The 12,061-nt window shown below is 48.3% G+C and overlaps 1 protein-coding gene across 2 annotated transcripts in view; it reads left to right on the top strand.

The window, feature by feature from the left end:
* The window catches only part of LOC126167908 (organic cation transporter protein-like), a 168,842-nt gene that overhangs the window by 33,473 nt on the left and 123,308 nt on the right, over nt 1–12,061 (top strand). The window lies entirely within an intron of this gene.

Here is a 12,061-nt window from a genome sequence, read left to right on the forward strand (position 1 = left end):
ATAATGTTCATGTCTGAGGAGTTTGGTGACCAGCGGAAGTGTTTAAACTCAAGAATGGCCTGGAGCCACTCTGTAGCAATTGTGGACGTGTGGGGTGTCGCATTGTCCTGCTGGAATTGCCCAAATCTGTCGGAATAAACAATGGAAATGAATGGACGGAAGTGACCAGACAGGACGCTTACGTACGTGTTACTTTCAGACTCGTATCTAGACGTATCAGAGGTCTCATACCCCTCCAACTGCACACGCCCTAGACCATTCCAGAGCCTTCACCAGCTTGAACAGTCTCCTGCTAACATACAGGGTCCATGGATTCATGAGGTTGTTCCTATACCCATACACGTCCATCCGCTCTATACAATTTGAAACGAGACTCGTCTGACCAGAAGATATCTAACTTAGTAGGGAACACAAGTGCACCACAAACAACACAAAACTACTTTTTCTTCAAAAACCAACAACATGAAGGGACCCGAAATTCAACACAACTGCGTGCATTACATCTACCTCGGAAGATGTTCAAAATGGTCCATGTAGGCGAAGACAGTGACGTGTTCCACCTCTTACCGCTCTCGAAATCTTGCAGGCTCTGTTGGAAAATGCCGTGTGGCTAGGGCCTCCCGTCAGGTAGACCGTTCGCCTGATGCAAGTCTTTCGAGTCGACGCCACTTCGGCGACAATAATGAAGCTGATCCCCGATGGTACACATGTCAGGTCAGAGCACTGTTGCAGAAGGAACGAAAAAAGCACGCCAAATTTAAACGAACGCTAAATCCCTAAGGTTGGTGACCGTTTACAGAAGATCGAAATTCAGCGCGGACTTCAATGCGAGATGCCTATAACAGTTTCCAAAACGAAACTTTGTCTCGAAACCTGGCAGAAATCAAGGAGAGGCAGAAATCAAGGAGATTCTGGTTCAAAATGGTTCAAATGGCTCTAAGCACTATGGGACTTAACATCTGAGGTCATCAGTCCTCTAGAGTTAGAAACTACTTAAACCTAACTAACCTAAGGACAACACACACATCCATGCTCGAGGCAGGATTCGAACCTGCGACCGTAGCAGCAGCGCGGTTCCGGACTGAAGCGCCCTAGAACTGCTTTTTTTTTCATTTTGTTCGATATAGTTCGTTGCGTTTTGTCTGGGCCGTCACAAGACATCCGTTCAAGTTGATCGTTGATTCCTTGACTCTGTTTTTTTATTACAGAGAGTACGCAGCCCTCTGACCGATCGCGCTGAGCTACCGTGCCGGCATTTTTTTTTTTCGTTTTTGATCGTTGCCTTTGGTCGTTGCGGATGTCACATGACATCCGGTCAAGTTCGTATGTTGATCCTTCCACTCAGTTTTTTTATTACATAGGCCAACCAGCCCTCTGACCGATCGCGCTGAGCTACCGTGCCGGCATTTTTTTTTTTTTTTTCGTTTCTGATCGTTGCCTTTGGTCGTTGCGGATGTCACATGACATCCGGTCAAGTTCGTATGTTGATCCTTCCACTCAGTTTTTTTATTACATAGGCCAACCGGCTCTCTGACCGAACACGCTGAGCTACCGTGCCGGCAAACCGCTCGTACACAACGGCTGGCGGAGATTCTGGTCGTGTGAAAAGTATACTAATGGCAAGACACAATTAGTGTCTTCTCTGAGCGATAGCAATGATGATACTATCGAAGACAGTGCTGCCAAAGCAGAGTTACTAAACACAGCCTTGCTAAATTCCTTCACCAAAAAAAGACTAAGTAAATATTCCAGAATTAGAATCAAGAACGGCTGACAACATGATTAACTTAGGAGTAGATATCCTCGAAGTAGTGCAGCAACTTAAATCAATAAAAGCAAGTCTTCCGGCCCAAGCTATGTACCAGTTAGATTCCTTTCAGAGTATGCTGATGCAATAGCTCCATACTTAACAGTCATACACACCCGCTCGCTCGATTAAAGATCTGTACACAAAGACTGGAAAGTTGCTCAGTCCACACCAATATTCAAGAAAGGCACTAGGAGTAATCCACTAAATCTCAGGCTCATATTTTTAACGTCAATATGCAGCAGGTTTTGGAACATATTTTGTGTTCGAACATTATGAATTACCTCGAAGAGAACGGTCTATTGACACTGAGTCAACACGGATTTAGAAAACATCGTTCTTGTGAAACACAACTTCAGTTATGTGACTGGATTCATGATTTCCTATCGGAAATGACGGGAAGTCGCAGAGTAAAACAGAAGTGATTTCTGGCGTCCTTCAGGGTAGTGTTATAGGCCCTTTTTGTTCCTCATCCATATAAGAGATTTGGGAGACAATCTGAGCAGCCGTCTTATGTTGTTTGCAGATGATGCTGCCATCTGTCGTCTAGTAAAATCATCAAAAGATCAAAACAAACTGCAATTCGACTTAGAAAAGATATCTGTGTGCCAGTTGACCCTAAATAATGAAAAGTGTGAGGTCATCCACATGAGTGCTAAAAGGAATCCGATAAACTTCAGTTACACGATAACAGTCAGTCAAATCTAAAGAAAGTACCTAGTAATTAGAGTTATGAACAACTTAAGTTGGAAAGAACACACAGAAAACGTTGTGGGGCTGGCAAACCAAAGACTGTGTTTTATTGTTAGGAACCTTAGAAAATATAACAGACCTACTGAAGAGACTACCTACACTACGTTTGTCCGTCCTCTTTTGGAGTACTGCTGCGCTGTGTGGGATCATTACCAGATGGGATTCACGGAGTACGTCGAGAAAGTTCAAAGAAGACGCCATTTTGAACCTGTCCTGCAGCTACGCTATCTGTCGGAAGTCACGGAAACGTGGCGCACTCAGGAGACTTCAAATAATTCATATGTGGACATCATTAAAAGAAAGGCGTTTCTCGTTACGGCCGGATCTTCTCACGAAATTTCAATCACCAACATTCTCCTCCGAATGCGGAAATGTTTTGTTGACGCCGACCTACATAGGGAGAAATGGGCATCATAATAAAATAATGGAAATCAGAGCTCGCACGGAAAGATATAGATGTTCGTTTTTTCGCGCGCTGTTCGAGAGTGGAATAATAGAGAATTATTGGGAAGGTGGTTCGATGAACCTCTGCCAGGCACTTGAATGTGATTTGCAGAGTATCCATGTAGATGTAGATGTAGTTGTAGATGTGGAATAACGTACAGTCTGAGTAACGGATTGTCCACTATACCACAACAAATGTTACTGCAAAACGATGTTGATAACGTCGTATTGTAACTACGGCGAGGATTCTCATACGCCCACACATGCATGTTATAAGCCTTCACCACATCCGTAGGGGTAAAGAGGCTCTCATCCGTAAACTCGACCCGACGACCGAACAGTGGATCAGCAGCATGGCGCTTCAGTAACCCCTGGTAGAAATACTCATGTCTAGGATAGTCTTCAAGTGTCAGGTCACTTACGTTCTGCAGGTGAAATACGTGGAATTGCTGTCTCCGAAGCAGGTACAATACATCTGGTGTCAGTTGTACGGCGAGTACTCATCCTCGGAACCTCATCTACCATTTCCAAAATGTTCGCAACAGCCATTCCATCCAGTTGAGGCAGGCCTAACCGTGGCACACAATGAATACCATAGCCCCTTAAACGCCTGTCCACAACTGTGAATTCTGATGGTTTGGCGCTGTTTGGAAACATTTCCATATACCGTCATTTTGCTGCTCATGCATTGCCTTCTGCTGCGTCTAAAGGAGGTGCATGTCCGCGTATTCACCGTCTGTGTACGCCATTGTACCGTACACAAGGGCTGCAGTCTATGAACTACCGACAGAATGAATGTAATTAGTACGTCTCGTGCCGCTACACTACAACGCGCCACTGAGTGCAACGGACCACACCGAAGTCAAAAAAGAAATTCATTTCGTGCCGGAACTAACCGATCGGTGTAGAGGGGCGTACTAAGCAACATCAGTCGATATGCAGGCGAACACGACACGCCAAAAGCCTGTACTGGCCCATGATGTAGTGCCTACACACGTAAAGTGCCCTCCGCCACACACCATTGGGTGACTCGCGGAGTATAAATGTAGATGCAGAATGACATGCATCATAGCTTGAAAGAAAAGCAATTTCAAACAAAAATTTATTTAAGGTTTTACTCTTATATTGATGTATATCTTACACCCACGAAGTGTGTACAGTTACCTCTGAATCATCCTGTATAAGGGATGGGTAATTATGTTGAGCTTTCCATAGACAAGAGATTGACTCAGACGTCGCACACTACCGGTGCAGCCTATTTTATCTATTGCATGCGGCCTCAAAGAGTGACACATTATCTGTCAACGTGAAATTGACTCTTTCCGTGCCATGCGGCCATTTTGTGTAGTCCGGAAGAATAGCAATAATATGGAAGATTAAGGTTTAACATCCCGTCGACATGGAGGTCATTAGAGATGGGGTATAAGTTCCGAATGTTTTAAGGAAGGGGACGGATGTCGTCCGTGTCCTTTCAAAGGAATTGACCACATTTAGGAAAATCACGGAAAACATAGAGGTGGATGACCAGATGCTGTTAAGTGTGGTCAATAGCAGCCGACACGCTTCTGGAACGACTGCAGACTGTTCGCAACAAGGTTTCTGGGGATATAAGAACGCTCTCCACTGTATTCTAAACACACACTTTAGGCAACACTTATGGTAACCATTAATCTACCAAATCAGCAAGAAGAAATCCATCAAATTCTATATGAAATCTGCTACAGCGTCCCACGTCCTCATCAATTCATTAGGCCACGAACCCCAAAATTCGCTTCATAAACGTCCAACGATGACCTTACCACGTCGCTGTAGGAATCATAAAGATTTACGGAGTAGGCAAACATTTACACCCTAGACATTTTCTACTCATCAGTAGCTCAGTTAAGCCGAACGGTCATAAAGGTATTTGAAACTTCAACTTTGAGGGTTGCCCAGAAAGTAATGCACCGCAGTTTTTTCTTCAACAATTCTTTATTGAACGTAATGAGAATTATACACACGATAGAGTGGTATTCTATCTACACAACCTATTTTTCCACGTAATCTCCATCCCGTTCTATGGCTTTCCTCGATCATGAAACAAGGGTGCATATGCCCTGTCGGTACCAATCCTTGGCCTGATGGCGAAACCAATGCTTCACACTGTGAATCACCTCCACATCGTCCTCAAAATGTCTTCCACGAATGATATACTTTAATGGTCCAAACAAGTTGAAGTCCGAGGGGGCTTGGTCAAGACTTCAGGTATGACAGCCGTGGATGGTCTCCCCGGCCGCTGCAAATGGTGGAGCTCCACCGAATCGCCTTCTGACGACCTCACCCTCCGTGCCCAGCGACTAACTGTACATCTGTCGATAGCAGATGCTCCGCAGACTTTGAACAAGCGTTTTCGAATTTTCCCCACAGTTTCTTTCTCTGAGTGAGAAATTCAATGACAGCACGTTGTTTGTAACGTACGTCACCGACAGACGCCATTTTGAACCTGTCCTGCAACTACGCTGTCTGAAGTCACGGAAACTTCGCGCACTCACTCAGGAAACTCCAAATAATACATACGTCACGTTTGGCATTCGTAGAGTTGTTTTCGGCTGAGAAAAAAAATGCGGTGCATTACTTTCTGGGCAACCCTCATAGTTACTCGTGGCCATTGCGCTTGGCTTGGCTTTGAAGAATTATTCTAGCTACGATGGAGGCTCTAGTAAATCGGGAAATGCAATGATATAATTACACTCCTGGAAATGGAAAAAAGAACACATTGACACCGGTGTGTCAGACCCACCATACTTGCTCCGGACACTGCGAGAGGGCTGTACAAGCAATGACCACACGCACGGCACAGCGGACACACCAGGAACCGCGGTGTTGGCCGTCGAATGGCGCTAGCTGCGCAGCATTTGTGCACCGCCGCCGTCAGTATCAGCCAGTTTGCCGCGGCATACGGAGCTCCATCGCAGTCTTTAACACTGGTAGCATGCCGCGACAGCGTGGACGTGAACCGTATGTGCAGTTGACGGACTTTGAGCGAGGGCGTATAGTGGGCATGCGGGAGGCCGGGTGGACGTACCGCCGAATTGCTCAACAGGTGGGGCGTGAGGTCTCCACAGTACATCGATGTTGTCGCCAGTGGTCGGCGGAAGGTGCACGTGCCCGTCGACCTGGGACCGGACCGCAGCGACGCACGGATGCACGCCAAGACCGTAGGATCCTACGCAGTGCCGTAGGGGACCGCACCGCCACTTCCCAGGAAATTAGGGACACTGTTGCTCCTGGGGTATCGGCGAGGACCATTCGCAACCGTCTCCATGAAGCTGGGCTACGGTCCCGCACACCGTTAGGCCGTCTTCCGCTCAAGCCCCAACATCGTGCAGCCCGCCTCCAGTGGTGTCGCGACAGGCGTGAATGGAGGGACGAATGGAGACGTGTCGTCTTCAGCGATGTGAGTCGCTTCTGCCTTGGTGCCAATGATGGTCGTATGCGTGTTTGGCGCCGTGCAGGTGAGTGCCACAATCAGGACTGCATACGACCGAGGCACACAGGGCCAACACCCGGCATCATGGTGTGGGGAGCGATCTCCTACACTGGCCGTACACCACTGGTGATCGTCGAGGGGACACTGAATAGTGCACGGTACATCCAAACCGTCATCGAACCCATCGTTCTACCATTCCTAGACCGGCAGGGGAACTTGCTGTTCCAACAGGACAATGCACGTCCGCATGTATCCCGTGCCACCCAACGTGCTCTAGAAGGTGTAAGTCAACTACCCTGGCCAGCAAGATCTCCGGATCTGTCCCCCATTCAGCATGTTTGGGACTGGATGAAGCGTCGTCTCACGCGGTCTGCACGTCCAGCACGAACGCTGGTCCGACTGAGGCGCCAGGTGGAAATGGCATGGCAAGCCGTTCTACAGGACTACATCCAGCATCTCTACGATCGTCTCCATGGGAGAATAGCAGCCTGCATTTTGGAAAGGTGGATATACACTGTACTAGTGCCGACATTGTGCATGCTCTGTTGCCTGTGTCTATGTGCCTGTGGTTCTGTCAGTGTGATCATGTGATGTATCTGACCCCAGGAATGTGTCAATAAAGTTTCCCCTTCCTGGGACAATGAATTCACGGTGTTCTTATTTCAATTTCCAGGAGTGTATTATAAACGACTTTGACAAAAGGATGACTGCCCCTCCCTTCCTCTGTCCTTCCCCAGGCCCCCTCTTGCCCCCCTTCCGTCCTGTGTTTTCCCCATCTACCCTCTCTCTGCCTCCCTTCTCTCCCCAGAGTCATTTTTGCTCTCCCCTCCACTGCCTTTCCCACTCCTTCTCGTGTCCGCCCAGACCCCCCCTTTTCTATGTCACTCCTTCCATCAGCTCCCCCCTTTTTTTTCTTTTTTTTCCGGCCGTCGTGGCCGTGCGGTTCTAGGCGCTTCAGTCTGGAACCGCGTGACCGCTGCGGTCGCAGGTTCGAATCCTGCCTCGGGCTTGGATGTGTGTGATGTCCTTAGGTTAGTTAGGTTTAAATACACTCCTGGAAATTGAAATAAGAACACCGTGAATTCATTGTCCCAGGAAGGGGAAACTTTATTGACACATTCCTGGGGTCAGATACATCACATGATCACACTGACACAACCACAGGCACATAGACACAGGCAACAGAGCATGCACAATGTCGGCACTAGTACAGTGTATATCCACCTTTCGCAGCAATGCAGGCTGCTATTCTCCCATGGAGACGATCGTAGAGATGCTGAATGTAGTCCTGTGGAACGGCTTGCCATGCCATTTCCACCTGGTGCCTCAGTTGGACCAGCGTTCGTGCTGGACGTGCAGACCGCGTGAGACGACGCTTCATCCAGTCCCAAACATGCTCAATGGGGGACAGATCCGGAGATCATGCTGGCCAGGGTAGTTGACTTACACCTTCTAGAGCACGTTGGGTGGCACGGGATACATGCGGACGTGCATTGTCCTGTTGGAACAGCAAGTTCCCCTGCCGGTCTAGGAATGGTAGAACGATGGGTTCGATGACGGTTTGGATGTACCGTGCACTATTCAGTGTCCCCTCGACGATCACCAGTGGTGTACGGCCAGTGTAGGAGATCGCTCCCCACACCATGATGCCGGGTGTTGGCCCTGTGTGCCTCGGTCGTATGCAGTCCTGATTGTGGCGCTCACCTGCACGGCGCCAAACACGCATACGACCATCATTGGCACCAAGGCAGAAGCGACTCTCATCGCTGAAGACGACACGTCTCCATTCGTCCCTCCATTCACGCCTGTCGCGACACCACTGGAGGCGGGCTGCACGATGTTGGGGCGTGAGCGGAAGACGGCCTAACGGTGTGCGGGACCGTAGCCCAGCTTCATGGAGACGGTTGCGAATGGTCCTCGCCGATACCCCAGGAGCAACAGTGTCCCTAATTTGCTGGGAAGTGGCGGTGCGGTCCCCTACGGCACTGCGTAGGATCCTACGGTCTTGGCGTGCATCCGTGCGTCGCTGCGGTCCGGTCCCAGGTCGACGGGCACGTGCACCTTCCGCCGACCACTGGCGACAACATCGATGTACTGTGGAGACCTCACTCCCCACGTGTTGAGCAATTCGGCGGTACGTCCACCCGGCCTCCCGCATGCCCACTATACGCCCTCGCTCAAAGTCCGTCAACTGCACATACGGTTCACGTCCATGCTGTCGCGGCATGCTACCAGTGTTAAAGACTGCGATGGAGCTCCGTATGCCACGGCAAACTGGCTGACACTGACGGCGGCGGTGCACAAATGCTGCGCAGCTAGCGCCATTCGACGGCCAACACTGCGGTTCCTGGTGTGTCCGCTGTGCCGTGCGTGTGATCATTGCTTGTACAGCCCTCTCGCAGTGTCCGGAGCAAGTATGGTGGGTCTGACACACCGGTGTCAATGTGTTCTTTTTTCCATTTCCAGGAGTGTAGTTCTAAGTTCTAGGGGACTAATGAGCACAGATGTTAAGTCCCATAGTGCTCAGAGCCATTTGAACCATTTTTTTTCTTTTCCTCTCCTCCCCTCTTTTTCCCCTCATAGATCTGGGTCCTTCCCCCCCTCCCCCCCCCCCCATCTGCCACCGTATCACCTGTATAATGCAGTTATAAGTGAGTGTTCAGCGTTGTGCATCCCCTGTCAGTGTTGCGAACAGCCACCATACTATCGCTAGTTGTGTTTTTATCTCGTGCGAACAGAAACCAGACTGTCGCCATGTTTTTTAATTGTGCATGCCTCCTTTCTTTGTGTCTTCATCAGCATCGTCAAAGCCGTGATTTGTACTTTAAGTTCCGCAACTTTACGCCATTTTTCCGTTATTAAAAAAGTCACCGTTTTATCGCCTTTTTTATACTGTTTGTTCTGTCACCATTGTTTGTTCAACTTTCTCTCGGCTGTAGAGCAGCGTATTAAGCTGCTGTCAGCCCGCCCCTCGTCAGGTGAGGGGGGGGGGGGGGGGCGAACCGAAAATCAATAAAGAAAAAAAAAAGGATGACTGTTTCTGTCCAGGGCCTGGCAATGAACATCTCGAAAATAACGAAGCCGGTCGGCTGTACGTCTGTTTCTGTCGTGGGCATCTACGGAAAGTGGTTGGACAGTGAAACCACGAGTTAAGCGATGTGATGCGGGACGTCTACGCCTCATCACAGAACATGAAAGACGGATGCTTGCCCGCTCTCTAAAGCGCGATAGGGAGCATAGCTGGTAGATTCGACGACAGAGTGCAGTGTTGACGAATGCACAAGTGTTTCAGAGGACAACACTGAGCGAGCACAATTGAATACTGACACTCGCAGCATGCGTGTTACCGAGCTGATCCTGCGGCGTCATCAATTACAATTGCAGTAGACACAGATTGCTGAGATTGCACCGTGTATCAATAGAAACGTCCTGTGGCACAAATCACCTTTTTTCACAAACCAGATCGATGATCGTGTCCGGACACATCGTCATCCAGGTGAACGGCTGCTGAAAACATCCATCGCTCCACAAATGCAGACCGATGGAGCAGTATTAAACTGCCTGAACCATAGTGTCCAGTCACCCCCGTGTAATGCGGCACTGACCAGCTGATGTCAGAGAGGCGGGCCCGGCAGTATAAAAGGAGGTGAGTAGAGAAGCAGCAACAACAGAAATTGTCGATAAGGAAAAATCAGAAACTTCAGACGTTGACACTAGGTGTCACCTGAGTAACAAAACCATCAGGGACACTTCAGTCCTCCCACAGCCACTCAAGTCAACTGTTAGTTGTGAAGTGGAAACGAGTAGGAACTATCACAGTTAAACCAAGACACGCAGAGCTCTTGTACTCATGGACAGGGACCATCTGATACTGAGAAGGGTGGCTGAGTGAAAATTCTCATGAAATCAGCAGAAGCAATCATCCGTGAGTTCCAAAGTGCTACCAGCAGTCAAACAAGAGAGTTAAAAAGAAAGGGTTACAATGGTAGAGCAAATCTATATATGAGGGATGTTTGAAAAGTCCGTGCAAAAATAAAAACTACTTACGTGATTTTGGGGTAAACATTTTTTTTAATTTTTCGACATAGTCCCCTTTTAGACTTATACACTTCGTCCAACGCTGTTCTAATTTGTTGATCCCTTCCGAATAATAGGAATTGCCCAAGTCTGCAAAATAGCTAGTAGTTGCTGCAATCACCTCCTCGTTTGAATAAAATCTTTGTCCCGCCAGCCATTTCTTCAAATTGGGGAACAAATAGTAGTCTGAGAGAGCCAAGTCTGGAGAACAGTGGGATGTGAAACCAGCTGCAATCCTATTTCCAATAATTTTGCGACCACAACTGCTGAGGTGTGTGCTGCTGCAGTGTTGTGATGGAAAAGCACTTTTTTGGGGTTCAATCGCCGGCGTTTTTCTTGCAGCTCGGTTTTCAAACGGTCCAGTAACGATTAATAATATGAACCTGTAATAGTTTTACCCTTTTCCAGATAGTCGATGAGGATTATCCCTTGCGAATTCCAAAAGACAGTCGCCATAATCTTTCCGGCCAAAGGAATAGTCTTCGCCTGTTTTGGTGCAGATTATCTCTTGGTAACCCATTGTATAGATTGTAGTTTGGTCTCAGGAGTATAGTAAGATATCCATGTTTCATCCACAGTGACGAAACGACGCTTTAAAGTCCTGCAGATTCTTCCTGAACAGCTGCAAACCATTCTTGCTACACTTCACACGATTCCGTTTCTGGTCAAGCGTGAGCAATCGCGGAACCCATCTTGCGGATAGCTTCTCATGTCCAAATGTTTAAGCAAAATATTATGTACCCGTTCATCGAGATGCCCACAGCACTAGCAATCTCGCGCACCTTAACTCTTCTGTCATCCATCACCATATCATGGATTTTATCAATGATTTCTGGAGTCGTAACCTCCACAGGGCGTCCAGAACGTTCAGCATCACTTGTGCCCATATGACCACTCCGAAAGTTTTGAAACCACTAATAAATTGTCGTAATCGAAGGTGCAGAGTCACCGTAATGTTTATCAAGCTTCTCTTTAGTCTCCTGAGGCGTTTTACCTTTCAGTAATGTTTAATCACCACACGAAATTCTTTTTCGTCCATTTTTTGACAATCACTCGACTTCCTTGATTCACACGAATGCCAAACACAAAGAATAGATCTATATGGCTGAAACTTGATGTGCGGTCTTTTCAAAGATGCTACTAACTAAACATGACCTCGATAAGCGCCGGTGGTGCCATCTCTCGGACTTTGCACGGACTTTTCAAAAGCCCCTCGTATGTCACATACACTCCTGGAAATGGAAAAAAGAACACATTGACACCGGTGTGTCAGACCCACCATACTTGCTCCGGACACTGCGAGAGGGCTGTACAAGCAATGATCACACGCACGGCACAGCGGACACACCAGGAACCGCGGTGTTGGCCGTCGAATGGCGCTAGCTGCGCAGCATTTGTGCACCGCCGCCGTCAGTGTCAGCCAGTTTGCCGTGGCATACGGAGCTCCATCGCAGTCTTTAACACTGGTAGCATGCCGCGACAGCGTGGACGTGAACCGTATGTGCAGTTGA

Source organism: Schistocerca cancellata, chromosome 1, assembly GCF_023864275.1.
Source record: "Schistocerca cancellata isolate TAMUIC-IGC-003103 chromosome 1, iqSchCanc2.1, whole genome shotgun sequence".
In the NCBI taxonomy this organism is placed as follows: domain Eukaryota; kingdom Metazoa; phylum Arthropoda; class Insecta; order Orthoptera; family Acrididae; genus Schistocerca; species Schistocerca cancellata.